This window comes from Acanthopagrus latus, chromosome 1 (assembly GCF_904848185.1).
Source record: "Acanthopagrus latus isolate v.2019 chromosome 1, fAcaLat1.1, whole genome shotgun sequence".
Lineage (NCBI taxonomy): Eukaryota > Metazoa > Chordata > Actinopteri > Spariformes > Sparidae > Acanthopagrus > Acanthopagrus latus.
In genome coordinates, this window is record NC_051039.1 from 28,799,809 (window position 1) to 28,816,146 (window position 16,338).

Sequence of the window (16,338 nt, forward strand, 5' to 3'; positions counted from 1 at the left end):
AGATTAAAGAAGAAGCCTGTATTTTCGCAGACCGAGTTTATTCATGGAATTGAACCCACAAAACTGGCGACCCATCTGTTGCCTCCTTGCGTCTCGTCTGTGGCGCCCAGCAGTCAGTCCTCCGACATGCTGGTGTAGTTGTTGGGATGGCAGGAGAGCTCGTCTTCTGTGCTGCGCCTCAGGTTTCTTCAAGGTCTCCCAAGAAAAGCTAGATTTGTTGTTTTGTATTTCTTTTCCTAACTTTCCTGACATTTAAAGAACATCAGATAAGATGCTGTTCGGCTTCTCCATGACACCTCTGCACTAAACCACTGGAGGGAAAAAAGGACAATTTTTAGCATCACCCAAAGAACCAAAGTAGTAACAGCTTGTTGTGCTTCAGAATAACTTTTCGTGTCCTTGTTGCGCAACAAATGTGGTCAGCATGTCCTTCCTGTGACATCCAGGATCCTGGGTGGTATGCTGTCAGATGGGAAATATCAGAGGCCTGTCTTGAGCCCAAATCATAGCATCTTCCTTCATCCACTCTGGTTTGAGAATGACTGTTTGCCCTTTGAAAAAACACCCAATGACCCGAACGAAACCTTCACACAGTGGAAAATAGAAAAAGCTTCCTCCCAGCTGGCATGTATTAAAATCCCACATCATCCTAGCTCTTTCTCTCAAACCTATGTTGTTGTTGTTGTTGTTGGTAATTGAGTCAATTTTTCCTTGGCCTTATATTGACGTGGGATTACGGAGGACTTCTTACAGGGTTAGCTTGTTTTGACCCGTTCTGTTCCTTTGTGACTTTGGCAAGTGCACTCGCCAAGTCTGGCTTAGCTTGTTGTTTTGCCTCTGTGTCCTGAAACGGGGATTATTCACAATGTGTCATTCATAGAAATCTTCCATTCATGCTTGGCGCCACTGTGTTGTTGTTGTGTGAATTTAGTGTTTTCTGTTCATTAGTCAATACACTGTAGACACCTATACCCCTTTCCACTGGTCAGAAATCCCACTTAAACCCACTAAGATGGGACTTTTATGTACAGTGGCAATGTGTAAACTCTGTATTTGATTGACTCGGCAGTAGACAAGGGTTTTATCACCTCAGCTCGACTTTGATCTAAAAGAACTGGGTGAACAGATGTATGGGTGTTGTCACAGTGGCTCTGTCCACTATGTTGTACACTCAATAACACAGTATCCACAATTCACAGTAGTCCTGTCATTGATGCTTTGAACATGGTAAATATTGGCTACTTCACAGCTTGCAACACAGATTTTTTAACACAACATTTTGCTTGACATTTTCTTTGACGTAGCTCATCATAGGGAGTGGACGATTATTGCCCAAATAATATATATATATTTTTTTGTCATTCTTAGATTGATCTAAACCCAGTAATAGTACTATTAGTAATTAGTAGAAGTAGCAATACAAACTTAAGTGATCAGTTGATAATCATAAAATTAACTCATCTCATTCAGTAGAGTAAGATGACAAGATTGATACCTCTGTAATGACTGTACTGTAAATGTGAAGCTGTCGCTAGCAGTTGACTAGCTTAGCTCGGCATGAAGACTGGACACATAGGGAAACAGCTGGTCTAGCTCTACCAGCATCTCAAAAGCTTGCTAATGTCTGCCTCTTGCCTCATAGCAAACAATATCTTCTTATGACCAGCAAGCAAGTGAATAAGCGTATTTTGGAAAACGGCAAACTACTCCTTTAGGTAGAAATCACTGATTTAAACAGATTTTTTTGTACTACACTGTGTAGGATGTCTTTGGGTTTGGGACTGTTGGTAACTGAACCATCTGAAGAAGTCTATTTTCACAATTTTCTGTTTTATTGACTGTTTTTGTTTGCAGGGTGTTTCACTGGCAAACATTTGAATGAGAAGGCAGTGCAGGTGATCTGTGCTGGTCTTTGCAAACAGTAAACCGTGCAGTCCCTGTCACAATGAATGTAATCTTTATACCTGAGAGACTCTAATCCTGTATCTTGACTTCTGCCTTCCTACTCATGTATAGAAGAATACAATGACTTTTGAACAGGTTGCACTGCTTATGCATACACTGAGGGCCGCAGCAGAATAAAATGAAAGAAGTAGCTCTTGTTCTCTGCCTCCTTCTCTTTCTGTGCACCTGGGTGAATGTTAATGCATGCCAAGCAGCCTCCTCGTCAACCATCTGCCGCTTCATCCCGAAAGGCCTCTGATCCTCGGCCTTATGCTGCGGCTGCTTGAACTACCATCCTGCCTGCCTCTCCTCCAGGGCTTTCTGCAGTGACCTTTCCTTTGTATCTAAACCTTGACATGCTTGTGCCGTTTAGCGCAAAGTTCAGCCGTTTCTCTCATCACATCAAGCTCAAAATCCCGACAGAACCGTGGAGAAAACGCTGGGATCCATCCTTTGATCGACATATGATCAAACCACAATGCAGCGGTTCCCATTCTGTTTTTCTCTGACAGCCCCGCCAGATGACCTCAACAACTCTTTCATTGCCAGTCTGACAACAATTCCGTGTCACTTTTAAGATGTTTCATAATACATTTGTGATAAAAGTGGATCTTAATAATTTAGAATGATAAAGGTTGATAAAGTCAGGTTATAATATTGTTGTCAAACTGTCAATGTTTAGGTGATTTGATCAAGCTAGCATTTTTACTATTACCACTTAGAGTGACATTTCAGACATGTATCAGTAACTCTGAGCTGTGTTCCAGCTGACTGTTTATTCATCTTTTTAAATCTAACCAATTATTTCATACATTTTGATTCATTACATTTAGCTATTTTAAAACTTTATGCAACCCATTTAGTGAACCAGCACATTTAGCTCATTGACTGTAAAGGAAAATTAACAAACAGTGGACAGAGCCACCCCGATGTCACCCATAGGTTTCTGAAGGGCCCCTGTGAAGCCTGGGTGAAAACTGGTCGGCACCAGCCGTCACCATCTTGGCAGTGCCTAACTCTGCCTGACTCTAACAAGCTGGCTGGAGACTGGTTACTCAACACACCCACATACATGTCTTCAGTGCTAGCTAAGGCAAACAAGGCAGCTGTGTCCTCAAAGAATGAGGTGTGAATTTTGCTTCGCATCATTCATGTAAGTTTGATTGTGGGATCACTTGTGTTTATACAAGTTACTCGTGTGAATTTGACTGTGGGTGTATTCACCCCAAACAGCCAGAGTACCTTAGTCTGCATTAGACGTATGCTGGCAAGCAACACTGTGTGTCTGTGTGTTTGTGATCTTTGCTTATCCTTAATCGTCTTTCTTTTTCCCATCTCCTGTCTTTACAATGAGCAAGTAGAGTTCAGTTTAGAGACTCTTCAGTAGTAAGTGAGAATAACTCAGACTGTAATGGATAGTTGATTTTGGCTGCTCTGCGCGAACTGCTGTAGAAATGTTGAGAACTTCTTAATCCCAAAAGTTTCAAACATGATCACTGGGCTCTCCTGGATGTGTTCACTCTTCCGGAAGCTCCGAGCTCTGCCCAAACCCGTCTCCTCTAGAGCCTGCCAGCTCCAGCAGCATCTGCCAGTTAACAGGGCCAGATCACAAACGTGTCCGATTTCTTCATGAAAAGTTATCCAAAGGGCACCGCTATCAAAAACAGGGCTGAGAGGTCACGACTGGTGACTTTAGCTGAGGTGAAGCCTGTAAAACACTTTTTGGTTAGCTGTCACTCAAAGCGGCCCTGCCCTTAATTCTGCATAACTTTAAACCTGAATATAATTAAATGAGTGAGTAATATACATTTCTTTACTGGGCTGTAAACATGTTTATTTCTGCTGTAAAGGGTTTTTCAACACGGGTCTTATGGGGACTGACTTGCTTTTGGAGCCAGTCTCAAGTGGCCATTCATGGAACTGCAGTTTGTGACACCACTACATTGGCCATTTGCTTCATTTCTCAGCTTTGGAAGTTGAACAGACTGTTTGCTCATAGCTTAGCAACAAGCTGACTCTTCACTTGCTGACAAGTTTTTATGAACTCAGAGATTCAAAACGGGCGGAGGTAGAGTCTAGTAATCAGAAGGTCGCTAGTTTGAATCCCTGGCTCCCCCAGCTGCATGGTGAAGTATCATTGAGCAAGACACTGACACCCAGATTGGTCCTGATGAGCTGTTGGCACCTTACATGACAGCCTCTGCCATCAGTGTATAAATGTGTGTGTGAACAGGTGACTGTGACCAGTGTTGTAAAGTGCTTTAACACGTCGTTTTGAGGCGCTACAGTAAATGGATTTATTTTAAAATCAGCGTTTCTATTTTTTCTTTACGTTTCATTTCTTTTGATCTTTCCATGTGTCCACTTGACAGCAGCTGATATACTGGGGTACAGGTCTCCCTGGTTGGGAATCAGTGCAAATATTAGGCCACTTCAGGTCAGTCAGACTGCTCTTTCTACCCATGAATCAGCTGTATCCTGTCCTGAGCTGCAGCCTCTTATTCTCAGTGTCGATAGTGTTATGACCTTCCCCGGCGGAACAACTTTCACTCCAGTGAACAGCTGCTGTTTACTTCGTCTAATCACAGGCAGCTGAACATCCATCAGACCACTAATGAATAAAATTGCATCATACATGCCCTCCCCCACAGTAACCTAATGATGCTCCATGGTCTATCACACACTCTCACTGTAGGCTTTTTAATTGGGCCCACCCACTGTTCTTACAGGCGTTAACAAAGATTGAAGCACCACATCTTTGTGGGCTAAGTGTCTAGAGGACTTGTCTGTCATGGGCGATTCAAGCTGTAAAACTACCACTGCGAGCTGTTAAGTGTTCCATTTTACATACTGTTCTTCCTTGTACATGTATTCAGGACCTCCAGAGCAGCCTTCTCTGCAGTTGGCTAATTTGCTGGTGTAAACTTTTACATTGTTATGGTGTCGGCTGTTTCTTTAGAACTCTGGGGTTTGGTTAGAAAGTGGGAGACAAAATGGTCTACTGACTGTGCGTTATGGTAATTCCTCCATTTGAGGACAAATGTGAAGCTGGACTCATTACAGCTGAACCCATCAGTGACAAAGAGAAAAGAGCTTTTTCTTTTATGGTGCTGTAAACACAGTGTGAAGTTGCGTGCTTATTGGCTTCTCTCTAATTTAGCTGGGACACAGAAGACTAGTTAAAAACAGCCCTCGTATGTGATCCTGCATGCTCCACAGACAGCAGCGCCGGTATTGTACCACGACAAACGCTGCAAGATCCGTTTTGTCTGAAAAAGGTGTGTTCATTTGGGAGCAGTATTGACAGAAAATATTGGCAAAGGAACAATTCTAATTCATGTAAGTGAGGAGTGTGTGAAGTGTCATAAAATGCAGTTGTGGTCTAAAGTTTACACAAACTTGTAAAGAACATGTATTTCATGGTAGTTTTCAGTTCCAATGATTTCTTCAACCCTCATTTTTCTCTGATTGAATGAATGAAACTCAAATTACTTTGTCACAAAGAACGTTCATGACATTTGGTTCAATACTGAATGTATTATAGGTCTTCTGAAAATATGACCAAATCTGCAGGTTCAAAAACATACAGTCATTCCAATTTTTGGTTGAATGTCCCTTGATCATTTTCATGTCTGGTGCTTTTGACAGTCATCCCCAAGCTTCTTGTAGTCCTCTGGCTAAATAGTAATTTGTTTTCTTTCTTGTTTCTTCAGCACAGTCCACACGTTCTCGATGGGGTTCAAGACATGACTTTGGGAAAGCCATTCCAAAGCCTCAATTCTAGCCTGATTCAGCCATTCCCTCACCACTTTCGATGTGTGTTTGAGATCATTGTGTTGGAACACCCAACTGAGCCCAAGAGCCAATCTTCTGGCTAATCACTTTAGGTTTTCCTGAAGCATTTGGAGATAATCCTCCTTCTTCATTATTCCATTTACTTTCTTTAGAGCAGCAGATCCGCTGGCAGCAAAACAGCCTCACAGCATAATACTACCAGCACCATGCTTGACGGTTGGTACGGTGCTCTTGGAGTGAAAGGCCTCTCCTTCGGAGTTCTTCACAGAGTTTTCCTCTAGAAAAGTTTATTCTTTGTCCATGTGATCAGCAGCAAACTTCAGTGGAGCTTTAATGTACCATGTCTAGAGCAAGGGCCTCTTTTTTGCACCATAGCCTCTCAGCTTATGGCAATGGAAAACATGCGTGGCTGTGGATCTGACACCTGTCTTCCAGGAGCTTCTAATTCATTGCAGACTTTGACCAGTGTTCTTTCAGCAGCAGGTGATAGTTTGTGTTTTCTCAGTGTGGCAGTGGCACAACTGTACCATGCACTTTATACTTACAAATGGTTGTTTGCACAGTTGATCATGGGGCCTTTAATTGCTTTGAAATGGCTCCAAGTGACTTTTCTCATACAACTTTCTACATCACCAAAATTGGTCACTCAATTTGTTGATGTACATTTTCAGATTTGCTCCCATTTCAGACCTGTAATACCGTATTTTCACGACCATAAGGCGCACCTAAACGTCTCAAATTTTCTCCAAAATGTGCGGCGCGCCCTATAGTGCAGTGCGCCTAATGTGTTGTTTTTTTGTAAGGCGGATTACATGAGAACGTTGAAGGGTGAAGTGTGAACGTTATTGTTGTTGTTGTAAGGCGGACGTAACAGAGGACTAGATGAGAACGTTGTGCCGGTATGTGCGTCATTGTTTTGGCAACCCCGATAATGGCAAAGAGACACGCTTACGAAGCACAGTTTAAACTGAAAGCTGTCAGTTACGCGGTGGAACATGGGAATTGTGCTGCCGCGAGGGAATACAATATCAATGAATCCATGGTTCGCAAGTGGAGGAAGATGGAAAACGAGCTGCGACAGGTCAAGAAGACGCAGCTGAGTTTCCGCGGACACAAGGCAAGATGGCCCGAGTTGGAAGACCGACTCGAGCAATGGATTGCCGGTCAGCTGGAAGAAGCGTCTCTACAGTCACCATACGACTAAGGGCAGTAACGCTAGCGGAAGAAATGAAAATTGAACATTTTCAAGGAGGTCCGTCTTGGTGCTTTCGCTTCATGAAACGGTGCCATCTTTCCATCCGGGCCAGGATTTCAATAAAGCACAACCATACTCAGTTTTGCTCCCGCTGCCTTTTTAAATACACACACTAGCATGCATGTTTTACCGGTGTGTTTTACCATGCCCGCGCCCTATGGTCCAGTGCGCCTTATGTATTTGTTAAATACAGAAAAAGCACCCGTAACTGAAACCGCGCCCTATAACCCGGTGCGCCCTATGGTCGTGAAAATACGGTAAATTGATTATTGAAGCAAAGTGTTTCACTCATTCCATGTCATGCCATGGTATACAATTTACCATTTAAACACTATTTATTCAGTGTAAAGATTGTGGTTATTTTTAATCAACTCTGAGTAACTATGAGCTACATTTTTACACAGTCTTTGTGGTTCACATTCTACCCATTATGATGAATGGAGATACTGGAGTTTCAGAGGGCTAGGAGCAGTGCGTGCCTCCCTCTTTCAGTGCACAAGAGCACCCTGAGGCTCATCTCAGTCCAGCTCACATCTGCTCCACATGATCATTATGTAGGGCCATGGTAAACCATAGAGGGTGCCTGCAGCTTCACTGTCACTAATGCCTTGAGACACACACACCAAACACATTTTATACTCTCTGCACGATATCATTACGGACTGTGTGCTTGAAGACAGTAGAGAGATGGCTGTTTCATGGCCGTGTTCGATTGACTGGATGAAGAGAGTAATGCCCGCACACTGTTGTAACTCACCCTGTCGCATGATGTGTGTGAAATGCTTGGAGCTGCTGTCATAAGTTGTGTCATCTGGCAGTTAAACACATGCACATTCCCGATGGATTAGTGTGTAATGATTTATCCATACTGTATAGATACACTGATCCGCCACAACATTAAACCACCATGTGTGTTTTGACAGTTTTGTTCATTTCTGAGGGAATAATTCTTAGTGAATTGTTGTATTTACATGTAGGCGGGTTCAATGTACATGTAGGTGCAATTTGATGTGGATCCTAATAAAAAAACAGAACTAGTGGATTTAAATGTGTTTTAATTCCTTCAGCTGCCATACAGCAACATACAGTCTTGAGTGAAATAAAGGGAGATCTAGGGTCTTTGTGGAAGTATGCACTCTGCTGAGTGCCATTCTAGTTTTTGGCTGTGAGTATGAGTCTGAGTCGGGGAATGACCTGACAGACTCAATTCAGGGCAACACAGACTGGAAAATCTATCACATTCTTGCTCTCCAAAAATCCTATGGTATAATAGTCACATTTCTTCCTGTCGGTGTCTTGTGAGCCAGACGGGTATATAACGCTGTGAATTTTATCACTCACTGGACACTAGATACAGAACAAAACAGAACAAAACAAAACAAAAAACCTCAGTAGAGAATGGATCATGTTTGCAGCGAGTGATTTATGTGATTTTAATGTGAAAGGCAGCTGCCTGTGTTGGCGGGCCACATTAAATGTGACCCATCAGCTGTTTCACACCCTGTACTTCATTAAAACACACACACACACACACACACACACACACACACACACACACACACACACACACAATACAAGAACATAAACAAATACTTGCCCAGTGACTACTCATGTCTACACCCACCAGGCACACAAACACTCACTCACACACTTCATCCAATCCATATGCACATCCAACTATCCATCCATCTGTTCACACTAATCCAACGGGTGGCAGGGTGGAGTAGGGAGTGGGTGGGGGACTGGAAGTATAAATATCCATATGATGGATGGACAACCTCCACCTGGGAGTCCACATATCTACCATACTCATCCTCTACCCTCATCAGCCCGCCTGCGTGGTTGAGAGGTGTGGGATGGCACGTACAAATCAAGCAGCAATAAACAGGGTGAACGCTTCATGTTTGTAGCTGTTTGTTGGAGCTATTTGTAGTCTGAAAAAACTGAAGTGTGAGAGTGGAGCGGAACAACAAACACAGGCCTGTTCACCTCTCTGTTGATTGATAACAGCAACGTTCAGTAAACAACTGAATTGGGACGTACTGTATTATTTCAGGTCGTGATTTTTCAGGTGTAAAACCATTTCGTGCCTCAAAGGCACTTTTTGACGTGGATCGGGACGTTCTGTCTCTGGTATGTCCAGGTCAGAGCTGCTGGGGGCGGCGGGGACACAGTGTCTTGCTCAAGGACATTTCAGCGGGATCGACTCAGGAGGCTGCTGGGTTGTCTGGTCTTTCTACTCCTCACAGCTCCATTTATATTATGCAGCTGTTGACGCCTGCTCCTTATGTTGCAATATGACCAGGGAAAGGCCCTCAACTATCATGAAACGTGCTACAATTAGACAAATACTGTGCATCACATAGATCTTGTAACAAAGACTAACACTGCAGATGGTACGAGGATCCCAGGTCAGTTGTCCTGGTCTGCTGGTCATGGGAGGACTTTCCCTTAAATAATCTGCCCTCTGGGCCTATGGAGCTCATCATGTCCTGTGCACTAGCAAGACTATTGGTGGCCTTGAAGTCTGTCCTAACAGCGACCTAAGTCTAAGTCTCATTTCTCCCCTCATTTCCCGTCAGCTCTTAGGAGTTGCTTATTAACAGGCAACTGTTTTCACTGCTGTCTCCACCCAGCAGAGAAGACTGTCTCCTGTCACCAGCGAAGGGAGTCAGATCACCTCTCACATCATCGCCTGCCTAGCCTTCGGCACATGTATATGCTGGGTTCAAAAGGGTCCTCGTCTCAGCACTGAATGTCCCTAACTAAGCTGTGTTCAGCCTTAAAAGCTCGAAACAACAGCTTGCACTAGCTGTATTAAAGAAGGTAGCTAGGTTACGCAAAGCAAAGGTTTAGAGAAACCCACCCACAGCAGACTGCAGAACAATACCACTGCCATTAATGTACCTGAGCCTCTTGGGTACACCTAACTGAGCAGGTTGAAAAAGAAAACAATAAACAGGGCATGGTGATGTGACTTCAGTGCGTTGCACAGCAGCAAACATTTCATATTTTTCGTTCGTATACACCACAACTCCTGACTCACAGGGACTCTGAGAGCTACTTGAGCTAATGTGTTCTCTGGTGGGGGGCCGTTTCAATCACAATGTCAGAAACTGTTGTGTGCAGTCGCATTACATTTATGACATAATAATAATATCCTTTTAAATCTGGTTTCTGTCTAGTTTATATCCATGTTTGAGGACATGCATGGTGTGAAGATATGTGACATTTGTCCACCTTTAAAGAACAAACTGACAAGTGACACAATTTAGAAATGGATGGGCCATTTCTACCTGATTTAGCATAGCTGTGATGATAGGTTTGAAGTGAAGGTTTGGCTGACTTCATTCTGTCTGAAAATCATTCCTCAGAGGGCTTTTTGAAATGATTTGGCACTTGGAACTGGAGGCTGCTGTACCACAGGGTAAATCAAAGTCTTCCGTTTTGATGCAAAGAGCACATTTTTGCATTTTGCCATATTATGCTGATCTCACGAGTAGGCTGAGTATATCAATCCATAGCCGCTTATTGAATATACCAAAAGGGAATTTGTCAGAGAAGCCAGCTCTGGGCCTTTGTGTTGCAGACTTACAGTGCAGCTCTAAGGCCCCATGCAGAGAGACAGAGAGAGAGGCAGGGCCGACAGTGGGCATTCATCCTCAACATCCACAGCCTTAATTAGAAGCCTAATTATACAGGGAAATGGGATGCCAGGGGAGAGAAGAGGGAGGGATGGAGGAGGCAGAGAGAGGAGAGTTGGTGGGGGTGGTGGGAGGCTTGTGCTTCAGAATGGCAGTGCTCAAAAATAGACCCCCGCCCACTAACCCCCACCACCACTGCAGCCACCACCTCACATTTGCACCATGTGATCTGCCAGGGGACCAAAACACAGCAGCTGCACAGGCTGCTGAAGTGGCCCCCACGCCTCATGGTTGACTCAGGTTGGGTTTGAGATTATTGTTGGCTCACACCTTGACATTTTTCCTCTTCATTCTCACAGCTCTTATCGCTTAGTCATTGGCCGCAGCCAGTAGCTGTTACGAGTAAAGTAGTCATAAGGCTAATAAACCCACTGTACACCAAATGTTTAGCACCAAGCAGCAGACAGAGTTGCAGATGGCTGCAGTGCATTCAGCAGCCAAAGAGAAATATTTCAAAAACAGCTGAAACAGCTAAAGAGGAATGATATTACTGTTTGCCAACATTGAAACTCAGTATGCTGAACTACTGTCCGATCAACTTTTTTATAAATATACAATAGCAAATAATAGATCATCATAAAAAGGTTTATTTTGGTAGTTACAGAAATAGAAAACTTATGCTTAAATATTTAATTAATTTACAAAATGTTTCAGTATGCAGTACCATTTCAGCCCTGAGTAATGTGTGCGGGTATTCCTAGTTAGTCTGAGTAGTCTGAAGCTGTGTTCACACAGAGATTCTGCATTATCGCTACAGAGAAGGTCGAACCATGAAGCTGCTTCAGTGTGTCATTTCGTACAGCACGCCGGTGTTGAGAGAGGTGTGCTGGTACACAACGCTCAGATCCGTGTTGTTTTCTTTGGAATGTGTTTACTCTGGTTTCCACCTGTTAATATCAACATGTTTAATCATATGGATGCTGTTATGATGTGTTGTGATGGAGATTCTGACCTGCCATGTATCGTGGAAAGAGACAAAGTTAAGTTTTGTGACATCACACAGTCACCATCAGTGATCATCCCGTCCTGTGAGGAGGAAAGTTCACTGCAATCTCGTTTGACACGGCTGGCCGTCGCAGTGATTTTTTTAAAATTAAGTTGCCAGTTACAGTAACTACAACAACCCAATTGTGAACGGCGACAAAGACATAATGAGTTGAAATATAAATAAAGTTTTTCTGCTCTGAATTGTGTCACATAATCACCGGCATTCAGCTGTGGGAGCCGCCTGGCTCCCTGGGTATTTTTGTCCTCATATAAGATGCTGAAGACACACGTATTACTGTTGTTTGCTCCTGTAATGTTGCTTTGTGGGTTGACGTGTTGGACATTTCTCTTTTATTTGATGAGTGAAGGACCTGTTTAGCTGTCTGACTGTGAACGCCATCAGACCGACACACCCTCTGTCTGCTGGCTTTTCCATTCACACTGACGTCATCTCACCTCTGCTGTGGCTATTACTACCTCCGCTGGCGGATCAGAGGCATAATAAGTCCACATAGTGCTGTCTTCACCACGTGCCGCTCATTAAGCTTTTTGCGTGATGTCTCAGAGAGACAGTAAAAGTGAAGGGGCTGAACACTGGGTTGAGGAGACACGTCCTTCTGATCCCGGGTAGAAATTACATCCTTGATAGAATTAGCGATTGCTTGCTCTGTACATGGAACCAAACTTCAGCCCCTCAGCCCTTATACTGTAACTCAGCTGACTTTGGGATGTAACATGAATCCTTCTGTCTCTCTCAGGCCCTTTCTCACTTTCTCACCCTTTCTTCGAACATGTTCCCCCCCTGCGCTTTTCAGTTTCTCTCACCCTGTCTCTCCCCTCTCTCCCCACCACCAGCCCCTTCCCTCCTTCTCTCCTCTCAGTTGCATTGCAAAGCTATTTTCCCAAAGCAGTCTCTCAATTATTAACATGGATGTTAAAAGAAGACCTGTTTGCCTTATGAGATCAGCGTTGGTATATCAGATATAGAAATGGGCTACAACTTCACTCAAGCTGTCTTAGCTTGTGTAACATTTAGAGAAAACGTTTTGCTCGTAGACTGCCATGGTCGTTTACGTCGCAATGCAATGTGGGTAGTGGCGTAAATCGGTCTTACCAACCTCGGTCCCATTAATTTTACCCTGCAGCATTGTCTGCACAGCCTTTTCAATATGAGCTTGAATGAACATAGCGAGCAGGACAACACTGTAACTATATATAATTATAACTATATAACAAAACGAGCATCGAAATGAAGACGATCAGAGACGTGATCGATGGAGCTGCTTTGCTGTGCCAACTGGGAGGCAGAGTGTTTTTTTTCTTGTTGCAGTTGACAAAATAAGAAATGTCATGGGGTTTGAAGATGTAGTCATTGATCATACTGAAGCAGATGAATCATGGAGAGATTTTAATTCCTATTTCAATGCATTCCATCAAGATTTCTAACAATGTTTAAACAACTTTTCTGTTTCAGTAATGCAGGGCTCAACAACATAGGGTATCCTACAAAAATGTTATTGTTAAAATTAAAATGTTTTGACCAAATGTGTCAAAAATTAAAAATTAATGCATATTCAAACAATGCTGCTGTGTAAATCATGTGTTTAATAATGATGCAAATACTTGAAACGTGACCACTGCTGAGTTTGAAAAACGATCTGTCGTCTGTATGGTCTCTCTAGTGGAGCAGTGATATGTGTTTGGTTCACTCTCATGTCCATGGCCTGGTGCGAATCTGAAACTATATCCATAGCCCTTCTCAACAGCCACTGGTCTTGCTCAGAAACTCTTGTGGACTTGGGTTCCACCAACACTCCCCCCAACTTGAAAAACAGCCTGTTAATAAACAGAAGCATTGGAACAGTTTGATGTACAGTATCAAGTGACACACAGTGCTTAGAAAGGAGAGGAGTGATGATAGTTCGCCCACCTGTTCCCTGTTCACATTGTTGTTATGATCCTGAGCAGCAAGCATGAGGCATGGATCATCACATCATATCCAAAATGTATTCTCTTTGGAAGGCATTTGAGATACACAGAGTACAACTTGAATTTGAAATGAAAAAAATGAAATATGTGAGTCACATTTTGTATTTCTATACGTTAACATACCTCTAGTGATGTTGTGTGGATGCACTTCATCGGATGATCCAGGTCTTTCAAAAGCCTCTTGTCTTCCACAGTGGTCACGAGTGTGTCGTGGGCTTCAGATCCTGGCCCTAACCAAAGCTCACCTCCATGACTCATCTCATCAAGGGGCTCATGAGCACATCGGTGATAGTGTGTGTTCCCTGGCCGGTCGTGTCGGTTGGTAACGTGGTGTATTACCGATATCTACTTCTCTTTCAGCATCTCTGCGTCACCCTCATAATTTTGTGCGCTCCACCAGGAATGATTCATGATGGATGGACTCCACTCTCCCAGGCCTGCCCATTCATCGTGTGTTTCTGGATGACAGACCCTCATTTTTTTATGATTTGTGGATGTCCGTCAGTGGAGATGTAGAGACCATCATTCCATTTTCTTCAGTGGTTTTAAGGGCTTCCTTAAAACCTCTGATTTCCATGGTACTGCAGTACGAAACGTTTGACTCTGCACATCCAAAATAGTGTATGTGTAGTGTTCACATACCATTTCCTCAGAGCACAACTTCTGTTTCTTGTGATTTCATGGTCGTTAACAATGCACTAACCCATTCTCAATAACAGGAAATGCAAACTTGTTCCTCAGTCTTGTGTGATGTGTCTTCACACATTGTTTTGAGGTTCATGTGATTACAGAACCTTCCAAGTTTAGCAAAATGGATGCCACTGAAGAAAACTCATGTTGCCCCTTTAGTCCCACTCAGAGTAGGCTGAGACAGACATCTGTAACTACAGCCATTAGTACATGTGAGCTCTAGAACTGCGATCCTTCATTTTTTAGCTCCCTCATAACTTCCTTGAAATTCATCGTCTCAGAGGAGCAGATCCTGGGTCCTCCTCTACTTGTTTATCTAACTTAAATTTCTGTTAAGCTGCGTAAACATCTGCTGGCCACTGTGCCGCTGCATCTGATCCGTCTCAGCCTGTCTTAGCTGCTACATTGGTCATACTTGGAGAACAGACATATGGATTACTGAACTGACTAAATGAGTGAATCATCAGCTTCCTCCATGATCAGGGTTGTGTCCTATGGTTCCCCCGCGTGCCGTTAAATCCTAGCAGGAGAGCTTTTCCTGTCTTTGGCGTTTCGTAGAGCGGATTTCACTCGCTTCCCGAGGGCGTTTGGACCCTTTGCGTGAGAAAAGTGGTGTTAAGTCTTCATTAATAACCAGCAGCACCTGTGAGCTCTTTTAGCAGCTGTGGTCAACTGAATGCATCAAATGCATCAGGAGCAAAGTGGTGAGATTACAGCCGCGGGTCCTTGTGTACGTCCACAAGCTTATCACTTGCAAAAGCTGTGAAGACTTACATCGCTTCCTTTGTTGCCTTTAGACTGAACATTTGGCAACAGCAGTGATGATGGTATCACGTGTTTTTAGCAACGCATTTTAGTATGAGGGAACAATTATGGCATATTAATGCCTATAAGTCTTCGTAGACGGGGCTCGTTTTAGTGGACGCCTCAGGTCCCGTGCCTCAAAAGCTCGACGCAGCCTCATCATTACAGTGTGTGGCTCACCACGTGTGTGTCCCTGTGAGGGCACTAACAGCTGCTGACACACTGGGCCTTGCTTGATGCCTCATTCTCTTAGGTGCTGTGAACATGCTGATCTGTCTGCTGCTCAAACGCTGATGAGGACACGACAGCAGGTCTGATGTAAGTGCCCTGCTTCAGTGTGACATTAGATGGAAATACTGTGCAATTAGGACCTCCTCCTGCAATCAGTTGCCAGTGCTGCCAATAGGTAAAATGACTGACTTGACTTAAATGATTATAATCATCTGAATGACTGACTGACTTTGGCGGGGTGGACTTGGTCATTTGCTTTTCTTGTGTCAATAAGAGGTGATTGCAAAATGTAAATGGAGAGGAAACGACTCTACGGAGCTCCTAAAATCAGAAGCATTTTTTTTTTTCAAATATAAACAAATAGATCTTTGACTTCCTGAGTCCAATACATTTAATTCATCTCCCTGCTTTCACATATTGTTGAATTTATAGCAACAGGCATGCCACAACTGAGCAAAATATATCTATACCATATTTTAGGCAAATGAAATGTGATTTATTTTCAATTATGACCAGAATATACTATAAATGACAGACACTTAATGTATTTGATACAGTGAAATACATTTACACTGAAAATGTGTGAATGCACACATACACACACACACACACCTATAGAAACCCCTGTTTCTCTCAGCCTTATATTGTGCCATAGAATTACAGATAATCTCAGTATGGACGCACAACAATAGATGGATATTTTTTTTGCAAATGTGTTTCCATTAGCGTCTAATGAGGTGGTGAGTGATAACCCCCTCCCTGTCTTTGTGTGCTGCTGTGACTGACAGCCAGAATTACTGGAGCTTGGCTGAAAGCTTCAGGCTTGCAGCACACTCAGGGCTCTAAAACAGGGAGTGAAAAACAATGCCTTTTATTAAAGACATTTGATAACGCAGTGTGTTCTTTCCCTTTATTGTAGAGAAGAAATTGGTTTTAATA

At 43.3% G+C, this 16,338-nt stretch overlaps 1 protein-coding gene and 1 long non-coding RNA gene across 6 annotated transcripts in view; one reads left to right on the forward strand and one right to left on the reverse strand.

Annotated features, from left to right (window-relative positions):
- Positions 1-16,338, forward strand: part of kcnq5b (potassium voltage-gated channel, KQT-like subfamily, member 5b) — a 115,347-nt gene that overhangs the window by 16,111 nt on the left and 82,898 nt on the right. The window lies entirely within an intron of this gene.
- On the reverse strand, positions 13,107-14,375 carry LOC119016246. The gene is made up of 3 exons (XR_005073984.1): positions 13,798-14,375; positions 13,616-13,698; positions 13,107-13,521 (listed from the first exon to the last, which is right to left on the reverse strand). It is a non-coding gene; the product is annotated as an uncharacterized LOC119016246 (long non-coding RNA).